At 40.5% G+C, this 15,853-nt stretch overlaps 1 protein-coding gene across 2 annotated transcripts in view; it reads right to left on the bottom strand.

Moving 5' to 3' along the window:
* poc1a (POC1 centriolar protein A) overlaps positions 1–15,853 on the bottom strand; it is a 93,286-nt gene that overhangs the window by 22,967 nt on the left and 54,466 nt on the right. The window lies entirely within an intron of this gene.

Below are 15,853 nucleotides of genomic sequence, written 5' to 3'. Positions count from 1 at the left end.
AGATGGGAAACTGTTACTGACATTCATCTGAATGTGCTTCACATGATCCATCACTGCCTGCCCCTCCTTCTGATTTACAAGATGTGCTGTGATTGGTTAGCTGGCCCAGTGTATTGTGATTAGTTAGCTGGCCCAGTGTATTGTCATTGGTTAGCTGGCGCAGTGTGTTGAGATTGGTTAGCTGGCCCAGTGTGTTGTGATTGGTAAGATGGCCCAGTGTGTTGTTATTGGTTAGCTGGCCCAGTGTACTGTGATTGGTTAGCTGGCCCAGTGTGTTGTGATTAGTTAGCTGGCCCAGTGTATTGTCATTGGTTAGCAGGCGCAGTGTGTTGAGATTGGTTAGCTGGCCTAGTGTGTTGCGATTGGTTAGCTGGCCCAGTGTGCTGTGATTGGTTAGCTGGCCCAGTGTGTTGTGATTGGTAAGCTGGCCCAGTGTGTTGTTATTGGTTAGCTGGCCCAGTGTACTGTGATTGGTTAGCTGGCCCAGTGTGTTGTGATTGGTCAGCTGGCCAATTGTACTGTGATTGGTTAGCTGGCCCAGTGTACTGTGATTGGTTAGCTGGCCAAGTGTGTTGTGATTGGTTAGCTGGCCCAGTGTACTGTGATTGGTTAGCTGGCCAAGTGTGTTGTGATTGGTTAGCTGGCCCAGTGTGTTGTGATTGGTTAGCTGGCCCAATGTGTTGTGATTGGTCAGCTGGCCCAGTGTGTTGTGATTGGTCAGCTGGCCAATTGTACTGTGATTGGTTAGCTGGCCCAGTGTACTGTGATTGGTTAGCTGGCTAAGTGTGTTGTGATTGGTTAGCTGGCCCAGTGTACTGTGATTGGTTAGCTGGCCCAGTGTGTTGTGATTGGTTAGCTGGCCCAGTGTACTGTAATTGGTTAGCTGGCCCAGTGTGTTGTTATTGGTTAGCTGGCCCAGTGTGCTGTGATTGGTTAGCTGGCCCAGTGTACTGTGATTGGTTAGCTGGCCCAGTGTGTTGTGATTGGTAAGCTGACCCAGTGTGTTGTGATTGGTTAGCTGGCCCAGTGTGTTGTGATTGGTAAGCTGGCCCAGTGTGTTGTTATTGGTTAGCTGGCCCAGTGTACTGTGATTGGTTAGCTGGCCCAGTGTGTTGTGATTGGTTAGCTTGCCCATTGTGCTGTGATTGGTTAGCTGGCCCAGTGTGTTGTTATTGGTTAGCTGGCCCAGTGTACTGTGATTGGTTAGCTGGCCCAGTGTGTTGTGATTGGTCAGCTGGCCAATTGTACTGTGATTGGTTAGCTGGCTCAGTGTGTTATGATTGGTCAGATGGCCAATTGTACTGTGATTGGTTAGCTGGCCCAGTGTGTTGTGATTGGCTAGCTGGCCCAGTGTACTGTAATTGGTTAGCTGGCCCAATGTGTTGTGATTGGTTAGCTGGCCCAGTGTACTGTGATTGGTTAGCTGGTCCAGTGTGTTGTGATTGGCTAGCTGGCCCAGTGTACTGTAATTGGTTAGCTGGCCCAATGTGTTGTGATTGGTTAGCTGGCCCAGTGTACTGTGATTGGTTAGCTGGTCCAGTGTGTTGTGATTGGTTAGCTGGCCCAGTGTGCTGTGATTGGTTAGCTGGCCCAGTGTGTTGTGATTGGTTAGCTGGCCCAGTGTGTTGTGATTGGTTAGCTGGCCCAGTGTGCTGTGATTGGCAGCGCTCAGCGTGTATTCGGGAAATGTCATAACCCCCTTCATAACCGCGAGCTCTACTTAGATGTAAACATTAACGATGACATCAGTTTCAAACCATTTCGAGCCCGATTCAGACCCTGACAATAGCTGCGTTTACATGGACACTTATAATCGGACTGACAGCTCAATCGGACTAAAAAACCTTCATGTAAACACCTTAATCGATCCGATTGAGCTCGATCCTAATGAAATTTCGATCGGATTGAAAGGGGTGGTTTATCCCTTTTGTAATCCGATCGAGAGAACATGTAAACACTTGATCGGATTGAAAACCGAAACTGAAAGGACTGCGCATGTGCAATGACGTTAACTAGCGTAATGACGTATGACGCGCGGAACGAGCTGTTCTTCCTGTTGAATAAAGTGTCATATTAATAAGTTTCCCGTCATTCTAAAATTCTCATTTCACTCACGCGTCTGTGAAGTGAAGCAGGACAACGTCCCATCAGTCCTTGTTTTGGATTCTCATACACAGACGTCTAGTTTTGGCCGCGGGGAGGGGCATTTTTACTGTGTGATCAATAAGCAGCACGGCAAAACGGTTAATATGCTCTAAATTATGACCAGAGATTAATTAATATTACGTCTGCTTTTCAGAGTGGTATGTTTTTTTCATCCACCATTTAATCATATTTGTCGGAAAACTATTTTAATACAAACAGTAATCAATCACAAAATCATGGATAATTTTCATAAGGGGCTGTGAACAGTCTTACAAAAGCTACAGTAAACACTACATCAATACTGTAATGTTAGCAGGCTAGTGGAGGCAAAGCTTTGCCCTTCATTTGCATCACAGCTATCATACCAACTACATAAAGATTATAATTGGAACTGTTAATACACAACTACAAATAATAAGACATAGTTTTGTGCGTACAGCCTGCATTGTACTCTATTCTGGAAGCTGTTCTCAGTCAAATGTGCAGCACACAGACAAAAGCTGCGGTTATAATGTTCAGGAACAGTGTTAAAAATAAAATTTTAACCTCTCTAAGTTCGACAGCCTTAGGACAAACTTTTTCCAGAGTATAAAAAACAGCGACAACACTCTTCCTCTTTTCTAAAGCGGCATGGCCTCACCCCCTATGTTGCGTGTTCCCGGGGGCGGGGTTTATGTAAATCTTAGGGTTCATGATGTCATAAACCGAGAAGAAGCTCGTTGTAGTTCCTACCAGCCATTTGTTGTAGTCCTTAAAAAGCGATTTTTGTAAAAGAAAATATCTCCCTTTGCTTTGAACTTTGAGCGTCGTAACTTTGCAGATGTTGTTTATGCTCAATCAGCAACATTACACACTAACTAAAGTTAAAAAAGTGAAATCATAATTAAGGACCCCTTTAATTGATCCATTATGCCGTCCTCCTTATTCTTGGTTAGTTACTTTTGCGTTCTTCGCTACAGCAGTAATCGGTTTACTTCTGGTCGCCTTTGCTGTTCCATCAGCAGCTGTTGCTTAAAGTCCATATTAAAAACATTGATGTGGTCACATGTGTTTCTGATGATAGTTTGAGAAATCATGTGATAGTTTAATGAAAGTGCTGAATGTAAAGGCCAGCTGTGTAATTCACTCATGTTGCCTGGATACAGTGTTATGGACACAAATGAGACTAACAGCATATCTGACTGATCGCCACTGGAAGACAAGAGACACGGGAAAGCCATCTTCATCACAACTGCTCCATCAATAAAACATATTACACCAATAAAGACTGATATTAAACCCAAGACGCGATGATTAAAGATACTAATAAGCACTTATACCACCTGGAGCAGTGTGTGTCAGGAGTACATTACACTCCCGTTTGCTTCCCAGAGTTTGTCCTTGTATGTAAGCCTGATGGGTTTAAGGTCCATGATAGTAGTCCACATGAAACATTTGCACTGCCACAATGAAACTGAAACCACAGACTGACAACTGAACCCTATAGAGTCCGTGTGTTTCCAAGCGTATGACTGGTGTTGTTGTTGTTCAGTGTGATTAGTATCGAGTGGAGAACAAGAGAACAGAGGGTTGTTCCATAAAAGACGCTTAGAAAAGCGGGGATTAAACTCCAAAACCGGACTTGAATGAGCCTAACAAATAAGTTGGGGCTAAAGTGGTTCCATAAAAGGTAATTGAAGTTCACGCAATCTCACTAATTTGATCCAGGTTTATCAAGTCTAGATAATTGCGTGTGCACGCGTTTCTGAAGCAGCCCTAGAGGTCGATCGTGGATCAAATCAATCCACCATCAAACAGCGTATATTTTGTGCTGTTTTATGCGTTTGTGACGTTTTTTTTTCCCCCTCAGTGCAAAACTTACATTTTACAATTATATTCTCCATCTATAAATGTTAGAAAGTCATGCAAATGTATCCATTTTGCTGCTAATCTTCATATTGAACGAGCGCTGCTGCGCGCCAAATAGGAGCGCAATAATTCTGACTAAAATATACATTTTGCTTGGAAAATTAATATGCGATATTTTATAACACTAGAAATATCTTCTAATTATAATAATTTATCTTTAGGATGTTGGATAAGTTGCAGTGAACTTCTAGCGAACAGAAGTACTTCAGTGAACAGAAGTAGCCTAATTCAGGGAAGATTTTTTTTTAAGAAACTAAATATATAAAGATACAAAATAATGTTTTGGGTATAGGACCTATGCTACTTAATAAAGATGATGTAAACTTATTTAGAATGCTGAGAATTACAGCTTTTAATGCAATAATTTTTTGGAGAAAGCAAGAATCCCCAGTTTTAAATGAGTGGTTAGATTTAGTTTCTAAAGTACATTATGGAGAGGATAACATGAAATTAAGAGCAAATGTATACATTTTGAAAAGATATGTGCAACTCTAAAATCAAAGAATATTCCATAAAATAAAGGAATATATATTAGCCTACATTAACTACATTTTTATATAACCCTTCCTCCCTTTTATTTCTAGGCTAGTTATTTGTTACTTTATTTATTTGCTTATTTAATATTGAATATTTGATATTCAAATAATATTACTTGAATAACTATTAGGAATTATGTGTCATTATAAGAGTTTGATATAAATATGTGAATGTTAAATTTTTATTAATATTTATTTATTGTTTTTTGTCTTTTCCCCCTTAAATCATATGTAAAAGTGTCTAACTATGTACTTTTTGGTTATTGTTCTAATCATGTGTGTTGGTGGGTATTATCACAAAAGAAAAAAAGTAGAAGGAAAAATAAGGAATATTTATTGGGGGAAAATATGATGTCTTTAAAGGAACTGTCAATTTGTATAATTGTGTTAAATGTGTTTGAATTGAAAGACATAATAAAGTACATTTTATATATATATATATATGCTAAAATATTTGTTATTTGGACATTAGATGTGCTTTATTTAGAATTTTAAACCTACAAGTGTATTTTTATGATAGCAATAACTGTAAAGGGACTATTGTAATGGGGTAAATCAAATGTAGGCTAATATACTGTCAATTACTAAGCTCAGATTCATCTTACCAGTTAAAATTCAGTATGAATTTCAGTGCTTTTGAAATTATTTATTTTTAATTTTGTGATTTTAACTTCTGCTTTACAAAGCTTTTTTTTAGATTGTGTTCTAATGTTCTTCTAATCATAAACATGTACTACAGCTGCCAAACAAAACCAGAGAGAAATGTATTCATAAATCTTTAAAACAATCTAATTAAATCTTGGGCACAAAACATTCAGCCAGTAAAAAAAGAAAACCTGTAGTATATATATTGTATTTAGGCCTATCTATCTATCTATCTATCTATATATATATACAGTATATATATATATATGTCTATATTGTCTAATTTATCATTGTAGCCTTATTTAAGTTGATTTTCTGTATACTGTGTATTTATTTTTGGACTAATAATGGTTAATAAAGTCCAATAATGGTGAGAGAGTGTCAGTGGTAATATCGGTCAGTGTTAGAGGATCTGTGTAACAACTGAGGCTTAGCCTGACAGTTAGCCTGCCCTGGACCAGGCTAGTTTCCCAGCATAAGTTGCCAGGGTAACTGAGTTTGAACTATTTTAAGTTTGCTTTATGAAACAGAAATCACCGACAATAAGTCTGACTAACCAAAATAAGCCTGGCTTGTATTCTAATCTTGTTTTATGGAACAACCCTCAGATCCTGTGGAAGGACTTCATGAATGAATCTGCCTGATACTGACAGTGTTGCCAACTATTTTCAAAGGAAAGTAGCTAACGCCTCCCCTAAAAGTCGCTAAATGTCACTAGATGACGTCATATGCCAATTAGCATATTCATGACGTCATCGCGGCGTACTTGCGTTCTGCCTGCAATTCATGCTCACATACTGTATTTTAATACAACATAATATAATATAATATAATAATAGCCGAATGTCCAATAAAGCTGTTCTCATGTAGCCTACTATATATTTTTTTGTCAGACAATAGAACGAGTAGCTATTGAATGACTATTTTTTATATGTGTAAAATTATCTGAATTGAGAGAGTTCGGGAACTGGGTGAACTAAAGCACTGTGATAGTGACTATTACAAGTGATAAGTACAAGAAAAGAAAGGAAAATAAAATGGTCAAACTAATTTCTTTAAATATAAAACAAAAGATAAGTGATAAGTCCGTGGTAACAACACAGCTCATTCACATCTGTTAGCTGCCATGCTGCTGCTCCTCTCTCAGCCATTCATTGAACAGGGTAGACGCAGAGAGAGGTGTGTGACGGCAAGGAGAAAGCAAACCTCGCGCTCGCAGGACTGTGCTGGCAACATTTGGAGGTTACTGAGGTTTGTCCAAAAAGTAGCTATATTTGTCGCTAGTCACTTTTTTGAAAAAATGTCGCTAAAGGGGTCTGAAAAGTCGCTAAAAATAGCGACAAAGGCGCTAAGTTGGCAACACTGGATACTGATGAGGAGGATTGAACAAGGAAGACCAACAGTGAATAAGAGAAGTTCTCAGATCAACAATCAACTGCCAAAGCATGAAGTTCAGAGATCAGAAGCTCCAGGGAGACTCATCTGTTCAGAGGAGAGCGTATGGAAACTCTTCTTGAATGTGTAAAGTTTTCGATTAGAACCATGTCAAAAACATCATCAGAGATGGTTTTCTACAGACACATCCCAGGGTTTGGCATCATGTCTGAGCAAAGAGGCAAAAGGGAAAAATAAACAGCTATTCGACTCCCTCTGAGAATAAAGACGGCATAAAGCGGCTCCTGGACACATCTGGCAAACAGGTGCAATTCGAGAGCCTCTTCCTGGGCCAAGATAGGTAAATATTTGCCTGTGTGACCCTGGTGATTCCAGGTCTGTTCAACACAGGCTGATGTGATGGTGGAAGAAAGCCGTCCACTGAATATTCAACTGAACACCAGTTCAATATTGCAACAGAAACTTTTGACTCTTCCTTTTCCAGCACTTTAGACACAGTTGCTCCTTTGCGCTTAAGGTGAGACACGGCAGGTGAAAACATCGTTTTTTTCATGCAGTGGTCAATTTTGAGATTTTGGGCCAGTTTGCTCCCTTAACATGTACGCTTTCATGTCACAATAAAAAATCTGTCAACATTACACATTAAGATGGTTATTTAATTATATTTTGTCAACTTGCGCCTTTAGATTTCTACCGGAAATCACCAAAGGTTAGCATTCTAATGCAAGCTCCCGTGGCGTCTCCATTCACAGAAACATGCCTGTTATCATTGTAAAGCTCACAGTCTCCTACACAGCGCTGTCTAATCCAAATATGGCCATTTCCTTTGTAAAAATAGCCAACCGCGAAAGTTTGCCGGGGAATCTACAGCCGAAAACCACATCTGATTGGTCGATGTGAATATCCGACTAAGTGATTAGTTCTCTGCTCCAAAACGTAAGCACAGTAAAAAAGGTGAAAAGACACTGACAGGAGATCGAAGAGGGCCTACATATGGTGCAGGCGTGGACATTTAGGCTGTAAACAGACAGGGAGCTGTTTATTAGATTCAATTAGTTAAAGATGGACAGAGAGCAAACAGGGACAGTTGCAGTTTTTGTGACTGTTGTTATGTGTGTTTGTTATGGTAGTTCTCTTCAGCTTAAGGCTATTCATTTATTCATTTATCAATTTTCCATGTGTTTTAAATATTATACAATACTTATATTAATGAACTGAATATATATTTAGTTTGTAGATTGGGGGTTTCAATAGAAATGTATAAAAAAAATTACAATATAAAACTTTAAAGGCCGTTTTCTCAAAATGAGTTTTTTCTCACACTCAGAGTCAGAAATATCCACTTCAGTAGCACCGACAAGCACCAACTTTTCCAGTCTTATACTTAACTATATATTCTGAAGGCTTTTACAGAGGGATTTGTTGATATATCATTCATATCCTGAGTTATAGGTCCTTTTACTCCAAGCACAAAATAAGATATCCAGAATCCCCTCAGTAAAAGCCCTTTCATCTAATATGTCAACAAATAGAGCCAAGAATTTTAAACCTGGTCCTTTCCAATTTCGTTTTTTGGAAATGTATGCAAATGAGAGTATTTTTAAGTATATAAGGCCTCATTTGTATATTAAAACATTCATTTACACAAAACTTGTTTTTCTTAAGTTTATTCCAGTAATAAACTGGAGAAGTTTCACAGTGACGACATCTAATTAAAAAAAAAATCCCTATTCACCTGTAGTGTCTCGCCTTAAAGAAGATTAAAGAAAATAGCCCAACGCCGTGGTACAACGAGCACACTCGGGCCCTTAAGAGAGCAGCCAGAAACATGGAGCGCAACTGGAAGAAAACAAAACTAGACTTTTTTTTGCATTTCTTGGAGAGAGAGCATGATTGCGTACAGAAAGGCCTTAAAAGCTGCTAGGTCTGCATATTTATCAACACTATTAGAAGAAAATAAACAAAACCCTAGGTATTTATTTGATACAGTGGCTAAACTAACGAAAAATAAAGCTTCAAGCCCAGAAGTTTCCAAGCAGCACAGCAGTAATGACTTTATGAACTTCTTCACTTATAAGATTGATAATATCAGGGAGAAAATTATAACTATGCAACCGTCTACTACAGTATCGCATCAGGCAGTGCATTGTAGTGTCCCTGAGGAAAACTTCCATTCATTCATTGCTATAGGAGAGGAAGAATTTACTAAACTCGTTAAATCATTTAAATCGACATGTATGTTAGACCCTATACCGACTAAGCTACTGAAAGAGATGCTCCCAGAGGTCATAGATCCTCTTCTTAATATCATTAATTCATCTTTGTCATTAGGATACGTACCAAAAACTTTTAAGCTGGCTGTGATTAAACCACTTGTAAAAAAACGCAACTTGATCCTACAGAATTAGTCAATTACAGGCCGATCTCGAATCTACCTTTTCTGTCAAAGATACTAGAAAAGGCAGTATCTTCACAACTACAGTGAGGAAAATAAGTATTTGAACACCCTGCTATTTTGCAAGTTCTCCCACTTAGAAATCATGGAGGGGTCTGAAATTGTCATCGTAGGTGCATGTCCACTGTGAGACATAATCTAAAAAAAAATCCAGAAATCACAATGTATGATTTTTTAACTATTTATTTGTATGATACAGCTGCAAATAAGTATTTGAACACCTGAGAAAATCAATGTTAATATTTGGTACAGTAGCCTTTGTTTGCAATTACAGAGGTCAAACGTTTCCTGTAGTTTTTCACCAGGTTTGCACACACTGCAGGAGGGATTCTGGCCCACTCCTCCACACAGATCTTCTCTAGATCAGTCAGGTTTCTGGGTTGTCGCTGAGAAACACGGAGTTTGAGCTCCCTCCAAAGATTCTCTATTGGGTTTAGGTCTGGAGACTGGCTAGGCCACGCCAGAACCTTGATATGCTTCTTACAGAGCCACTCCTTGGTTATCCTGGCTGTGTGCTTCGGGTCATTGTCATGTTGGAAGACCCAGCCTCGACCCATCTTCAACGCTCTAACTGAGGGAAGGAGGTTGTTCCCCATAATCTCGCAATACATGGCCCCGGTCATCCTCTCCTTAATACAGTGCAGTCGCCCTGTCCCATGTGCAGAAAAACACCCCCAAAGCATGATGCTACCACCCCCATGCTTCACAGTAGGGATGGTGTTCTTGGGATGGTACTCATCATTCTTCTTCCTCCAAACACGTTTAGTGGAATTATGACCAAAAAGTTCTATTTTGGTCTCATCTGACCACATGACTCCTCTGGATCATCCAAATGGTCATTGGCAAACTTAAGACGGGCCTTGACATGTGCTGGTTTAAGCAGGGGAACCTTCCGTGCCATGCATGATTTCAAACCATGACGTCTTAGTGTATTACCAACAGTAACCTTGGAAACGGTGGTCCCAGCTCTTTTCAGGTCATTGACCAGCTCCTCCCGTGTAGTTCTGGGCTGATTTCTCACCTTTCTTAGGATCATTGAGACCCCACGAGGTGAGATCTTGCATGGAGCCCCAGTCCGAGGGAGATTGACAGTCATGTTTAGCTTCTTCCATTTTCTAATGATTGCTCCAACAGTGGACCTTTTTTCACCAAGCTGCTTGGCAATTTCCCCGTAGCCCTTTCCAGCCTTGTGGAGGTGTACAATTTTGTCTCTAGTGTCTTTGGACAGCTCTTTGGTCTTGGCCATGTTAGTAGTTGGATTCTTACTGATTGTATGGGGTGGACAGGTGTCTTTATGCAGCTAACGACCTCAAACAGGTGCATCTAATTTAGGATAATAAATGGAGTGGAGATGGACATTTTAAAGGCAGACTAACAGGTCTTTGAGGGTCAGAATTCTAGCTGATAGACAGGTGTTCAAATACTTATTTGCAGCTGTATCATACAAATAAATAGTTAAAAAATCATATATTGTGATTTCTGGATTTTTTTTTTAGATTATGTCTCTCACAGTGGACATGCACCTACGATGACAATTTCAGACCCCTCCATGATTTCCAAGTGGGAGAACTTGCAAAATAGCAGGGTGTTCAAATACTTATTTTCCTCACTGTATGTTCCTTTCTAGAAAGAAATGATATCTGTGAGGATTTCCAGTCCGGATTTAGACCGTACCATAGTACCGAGACAGCTCTCATTAGAGTCACAAATGATTTGCTCTTATCATCCGATCGTGTTTGTATCTCGCTATTAGTGTTACTCGATCTTAGTGCTGCATTTGACACTATTGACCACAACATTCTTTTAAATAGACTCGAAAATTATGTTGGCATTAGTGGAATTGCACTAGCATGGTTTAAATCATACTTATCTGGCTGTTATCAGTTTGTAGCAGTAAATGAAGAGATCCGCATTCTTCCATCTTAAAAATATATCTAAATTACCCCATATGCTCTCAATGACAAATGCGGAACAATTAGTTCATGCGTTCATGACCTCAAGGCTAGATTACTGTAATGCTCTACTGGGTGGTTGCCCTGCACGCTTAATAAACAAACTACAGCTGGTCCAAAACGCAGCAGCTCGAGTTCTTACCAGAACCAGGAAGTATGACCATATTAGCCCGGTTCTGTCAACACTGCATTGGCTCCCTATTAAACATCGCATCAATTTTAAAATATTGCTGATTACCTACAAAGCACTAAATGGTTTAGCACCACAACACTTGAGTGAGCTCTTAACACATTATAGTCCTTCACGTCTATTGCGATCTCAAAATTCCGGCCAGTTGATAATACCTAGAATATCTAAATCGACTGCTGGCGGCAGATCCTTTTCCTATTTAGCACCAAAACTTTGGAACAGCCTTCCTAACATTGTCCGGGAAGCAGACACACTCTGTCAGTTCAAAGCTAGACTAAAGACACATCTCTTTGACCTAGCATACACATAACACATTATAGACTTCTATAATTCAATGTTAGGCTGCATAGATTAGGTCAGCCAGAACCGGGAACACTCCCCATAAATCCTGATGTACTCGTTACATCATAAGAAGAATGGCGTCTACGCTAATATTAGTCTCTCTGTTTATCCACAGTGCTGAAGTCTCAACTAGTCTCTCCCTATGGAGGCCTCCTTCACTTCCCTTTACTTCTGCACAGATAAAACGTCAAAATAATTCTGATTTACATTGATACGTGGAAGTGATAAAAAATTCTGCATTATGATTTTTTAAGGCCAGACAAGTAATTTGTTGAGGTCAATTTGTAAAGAAAGACACGCCTGCACACACGTATATTCAAACGCGCATCCCTATAGACTAAACACGTAATCCGCATGTACACGCCATCAGCGTTTTCACAGATTCGCGTTTTTGAAGCTTATGTGGAGATAACGTTTTTCCAAAATTTTCACAGCAAACACTGTTGTCGTGCGAGTGAGCGGCCGGAGTGCGTCAAGGGTTTTCTTTTAGAACGGTGTGTGTTAGCGGCCCCTAAGTTAATAACTAATGATCTTTGCAACGGAAGTGAATCAATCAAAACTAACTTTAGCTGAACAATAACTTTCTAGAGCTTCTATAAAGCCAGTACTTTAATTTCCTATAATCAATGTAAAGCTGCTTTGAAACAATCTACATTGTTAAAAGCGCTATATGAAATGGTGACTTGACTGAAACCAGTCCTCCATTCTCTAAACTAGTCCTCTAAACCACCGTACACTTACTGCAGTCACAGATGCTACCATTACTGTGTTCAAGTACACTAAACAAAGAGACCAACATCCCGCAAACTTTGGCAAACGGCCAAAAAAATATGTTTACACTTCTCATAATAACGGTAATAAAGGTCTCTAACGTTGTGTAAAGTGACGTTGCTTTGGCAAACATGTCAATGAAACAAAAATCTAAATCACAAAATGGCTTAGTGCCTTCATCAAATCGCAAAACTTTGTGAGTTAATTAAATAAGTAAAATAAATAAATAAGATTTCCAGAGCAGAGCACGGCACTGCTCTCATGTAAGCGATCAGCTCATGATCTGGTGTTAGTGTCTCAGTTCACAGTGAATAAATACAGTGAACTTCATCATGAACTTCATCTCAACAATTGCTGTGAGTTTAATATGCAGTTGGGAATGCAACGGTTTTCACATTTGCATAATATCCAGCATTCTGTCACTGATGGAGTTTTGGTTCCTTGCCTCTGTTGGCTCTGACTTCTGGCTTTTGGCTTGCTTAGTTGGGGACATTTAACATTCAACAATACTATTGATCTACCTGCATTGACACCATTATATGAGAACTGATCCGTTATTCAGGAATCCTCTAGTATGGCCGGACGTAACAGTGTAAATATGGGGCTCAGTGTGATTGACAGCTGTCACATTCCCTCGTGTGACGTGGAGAAGTGGGAACTCTTCCATCAGCACCAGCTCGTCTCTGCTGACTCAGACCTCAGATCCTCAGGGATATTCATGACAATGGCAAGTGTGGGATCACCTAAATCTTCCCCTTGATTCGTTGACGTGGAACGGAAAAAGGTGCGTTAGTCATCCGTTAGCACTGAATAAATTCAGCTGGGATTTTTCCTGGTTCTCCACTGATGGTGCGACACGAGGAGATTTCTGCAGTGCCAGGTCAAATATTTACTCTCAGTGAAGTTTAGCCTTATATAAACCGTGTTCGGCTGCTCCGGCACTGAAGGCTATATTTAATCCGGCTGAACCGCTCAAACACTAGATCCTCAAGGAACAATGGGAAACGTCTGGTCAGGCAGCATAACACCTGAAACACACACTCTTTACATGCTTTCTGTTCTTATAAATCAATTACATGTCCATTATTCATCAGTGTGACAAAACCAGGTCATTCATAATAGCGTATGGTGAGAATGTACCACTTTCAAATGATTTCCGTGAAAATTTCAAATGAATTAGTTACATGAATGCTGATTACGCAACAGTACAAGAGACAAAAGATAAAAACATAATTTTATGAGTTACACACAGGACTCGTTCTCTTAACGCTTTACAATAAGCTTTCATTTAGTTATGCTAATTTAAACCTTTAACAATACAGTTTTCAAATCAAAAGTTTTATGTTAATATTATTTAATCCACAGTGGAATAACATGAACAAACACTGAACAAATATATTTGTACTGACTAACATTAACAAAGATTAATAAATGCTGTAAAAAGAATATTGCTTATTGTATGAACGAATCAGACCTGATTGTAAAGTGTTACCTACATTTCTATTGTTGCTTTGATTGATTTGAAAACTGTATTTTCAGTGTCTTTCACCATGAGTGTCACATTTTTTAGATGGCGTGTCAGATTTCATGTCGTTCTGCCCACCTGTCCTTGACCTCTCATGCATCCGGAAAGTATTCACAGCGCTTCACTTTTTCCACATTTTGTTATGTCACAGCCTTATTCCAAAATTGATTAAATTCATTATTTTCCTCAAAATTCTACAAACAATACCCCATAATGACAACGTGAAAGAAGTTTGTTTGAAATCTTTGCAAATTTATTAAATTAAATTAATTATAAACCTCTCAAGCTCCATCAGGTGTCGGTGTCGGTGCACAGCCATTTTCAGATCTCTCCAGAGACGCTCAATCGGATTCGAGTCTGGGCTCTGGTGGGCCACTCAAAGATATTCCCAGAGTTGTCCCGGAGCCACTCCTCTTTTATCTTGGCTGTGTGCTGAGTGTCGTTGTCCTGTTGGAAGATGAACCGTCGCCCCAGTCTGAGATCCAGAGCTCTGGAGCAGGTTTCCATCAAGGACATCTCTGTACATTCATCTTTCCCTCGATCCTGACAAGTCTCCCAGTTCCTCATCTTTCCCTCGATCCTCATCTTACCCTCGATCCTGACGAGTCTCCCAGTTCCTCACCTTTCCCTCGATCCTGACGAGTCTCCCAGTTCCTCATCTTTCCCTCGATCCTGACGAGTCTCCCGGTTCCTCATCTTTCCCTCGATCCTCATCTTTCCCTCGATCTTGACGAGTCTCCAAGTTCCTCATCTTTCCCTCGATCCTGACAAGTCTCCCAGTTCCTCATCTTTCCCTCAATCCTGACGAGTCTCCCAGTTCCTCATCTTTCCCTTGATCCTGACGAGTCTCCCGGTTCCTCATCAATTTTGTTTCTCATGGTCTGAAAGTCCTTCAGGTGCCTTTTGTCAAACTACTGAGGAGTGGCTTTTGTCTGATTGGTGGAGAGCTGCAGAGATGGTTGTTCTTCTGGAAGGTTCTCAGGTCTGATTAGTGGAGAGCTGCAGAGATGGTTTGTTCTTCTGGAAGGTTCTCAGGTCTGATTGGTGGAGAGCTGCAGAGATGGTTTGTTCTTCTGGAAGGTTCTCAGGCCTGATTGGTGGAGAGCTGCAGAGATGGTTTGTTCTTCTGGAAGGTTCTCAGGCCTGATTGGTGGAGAGCTGCAGAGATGGTTTGTTCTTCTGAAAGGTTCTCAGGTCTGATTGGTGGAGAGCTGCAGAGATGGTTTGTTCTTCTGAAGGTTCTCAGGTCTGACTGGCGGAGAGCTGCAGAGATGGTTGTTCTTCTGGAAGGTTCTCAGGTCTGACTGGCGGAGAGATGTAGAGATGGTTGTTCTTCTGGAAGGTTCTCAGGTCTGATTGGTGGAGAGATGTAGAGATGGTTGTTCTTCTGAAGGTTCTCAGCCCTGATTGGTGGAGAGCTGCAGAGATGGTTGTTCTTCTGAAAGGTTCTCAGGTCTGACTGGCGGAGAGATGTAGAGATGGTTGTTCTTCTGGAAGGTTCTCAGGCCTGATTGGTGGAGAGCTGCAGAGATGGTTGTTCTTCTGGAAGGTTCTCAGGCCTGATTGGTGGAGAGCTGAGAGATGGCTGTTCTTCTGGAAGGTTCTCAGGCCTGATTGGTGGAGAGCTGCAGAGATGGTTGTTCTTCTGGAAGGTTCTCAGCCCTGATTGGTGGAGAGCTGCAGAGATTGTTGCTCTTCCGGAAGGTTCTCAGGCCTGATTGGTGGAGAGATGTAGAGATGGTTGTTCTTCTGAAGGTTCTCAGCCCTGATTGGTGGAGAGCTGTAGAGATGGTTTGTTCTTCTGAAGGTTCTCAGCCCTGATTGGTGGAGAGCTGTAGAGATGGTTGTTCATCTGGAAGGTTCTCAGGCCTGATTGGTGGAGAGCTGCAGAGATGGTTGTTCTACTGGAAGGTTCTCAGGTCTGATTGGTGGAGAGCTGTAGAGATGGTTGTTCTTCTGAAGGTTCTCAGCCCTGATTGGTGGAGAGCT

This window comes from Abramis brama, assembly GCF_963993115.1.
Source record: "Abramis brama genome assembly, chromosome: 23".
NCBI classification, from domain to species: Eukaryota; Metazoa; Chordata; class Actinopteri; order Cypriniformes; family Leuciscidae; genus Abramis; species Abramis brama.
Note: the sequence above shows the minus strand (reverse complement) of the source record. Positions and strands in the feature narration are given on the sequence as shown.